General features: G+C 36.7%; 1 non-coding gene across 1 annotated transcript; it reads right to left on the reverse strand.

Moving 5' to 3' along the window:
* Positions 1-587: 587 nt before the first annotated feature.
* On the reverse strand, positions 588-647 carry LOC114673285 (U7 small nuclear RNA). The gene has a single exon (XR_003724006.1). It is a non-coding gene; the product is annotated as a U7 small nuclear RNA (small nuclear RNA).
* Positions 648-1,813: the final 1,166 nt, after the last annotated feature.

The following is a 1,813-nucleotide window of genomic DNA, read 5'->3' on the forward strand; positions in this document are numbered from 1 at the left end:
GTTCTTCATCATCACTCATTGGCTATTTTGGCTACTATCCCTTCCTTCCCTCTCATGCTGTGAAAACTCCCTAAGATTGCTGAGTGACGACTTGCTGTTGATCCTGGACTTTTCATTTTTCTTTTACTTTGAGTCCTCACGGATGTGGAGGGTGATTTCTAAGAGTGGGAAGTTGGTTCCGTCCTCCTGGCTGCCTGGTTCTCTGTAGCTTCCCCAGTGCTGTAGAGCATGGAGGTTGCAGAGAGGAAAGGCAACACAAAGCAACAAACATAACCAGAAAAGGGCAATTTCATCATTTTGTTTTTCATAAATTCCCCCCAAAATAGGAGATCACATCCTCATTATTAAATGCGGTCTAATTTTTAAAAGAAACATTATCTCATTTTAGTAACTATTTCCTAAAATGTCGAAGTTATTATTTAAACCCTGTTAAGTGTTATTGTAGTTGTACTGACTGCACTATACTTACCCCAATTGCTGGGATTACACAAAAGGATAAAAACAGCTATGAATAGTATATAATATTTAATGATACATAATGTCTTAGAGAACTATGAGGTAATTAAATACTTTGTTCCTTTTTTAATTGAGGTTTTTGGGTACAGACTAGAAAACTTGCTAGACAAATTCTAAAAGAGCTGTTACCAAATACTTTGTATAATGCTTTTCACTGGAAACTTTGTATCAGAGCGTGGAGATGGTTAGAGATTAGTGCTCCTGATAGATTTGGGGTGAATGGAGAGAAGGGAACCGAAACTTGTTAAAAACCTACAACATGCTATGCACTATACGTACGTCATGCTTTACAGATATTGTCTCGTTCAGCTGTATTGTGAGCTAGGTATTATTTCTATTTTGTACACAATTGCCCAAATTTTATAGCTGGTAACTTTGATTCAAATCTTCATACTTTTCAATATGGCAAACTGCTATATCAATAATGTTGATTTGTCTATCTAATACATATCTTTTGTTCAAATTCAAGCCCATTAGATCCTTTGGTTAAATGAACAAATTATGTTAATGATTTTAAGGAATAATAATATCAACTAGTAGAATTTCCAGATATTGGGATAAGTGGTTTTTTCATACAAGAAGTCAATAATGTCAAGTTAAGAAAATAAACCTTCAAAGACAATCAGAGCTCTACATTTCATAGAAGAATCTGAGTAATAACCTTCCTATGTAGGAAATAGTCATGTTTTCAATCTTTAACATGGCCAGACTAACACTATATCTATCATTGATTAAGTTCCTGATTTATTCTTCATATACCACAGTAGAATCTCTAAATATCATTGGCACCTACAAGTTGACCTTTTGAGGCCCTGAAATAGATTTTCAGGTTAAAAAAAATAGGGTGACTATGTCTGGAAAAGTTCAGGTCTGGGTTCATGTCACAACTGGATGAAGCCACGGATTAGGATTTCCTCTTTCGAGCCTCAGCTTTTGTTAAGCTTGTTTCACTAAACACATGTACCTTTAGCCATGTTGGGTGAGTCAAAGATGATGTACGTCAGGGCTCTCACTATAACAGTTGTTGTTTTTTTTTTTTCCTCATCCCCTCAATATCCTCTGGAGTTGAGGAGGTTTTCCTATTATCTCCTCAAAACCACTGAGTTATTGAACTGCTGAACTCTGACTTAAACCACTAAACCCAGGCAATACCAGCAGGAGATAAGAGATTTATTTGGTGGAAAAATTGAACCAGTGAGTCTCTAGACTCTAGGACTCTGGACACAATAGAGGACAGTGGGACTAAAGGGAAGTCTGCAGTGTGACCTGCAAAACATGTGCCCAGTCCAATAGCCCC

The sequence above is a fragment of the Macaca mulatta genome, chromosome 16 (assembly GCF_049350105.2).
Source record: "Macaca mulatta isolate MMU2019108-1 chromosome 16, T2T-MMU8v2.0, whole genome shotgun sequence".
Classification (NCBI taxonomy): Eukaryota; Metazoa; Chordata; class Mammalia; order Primates; family Cercopithecidae; genus Macaca; species Macaca mulatta.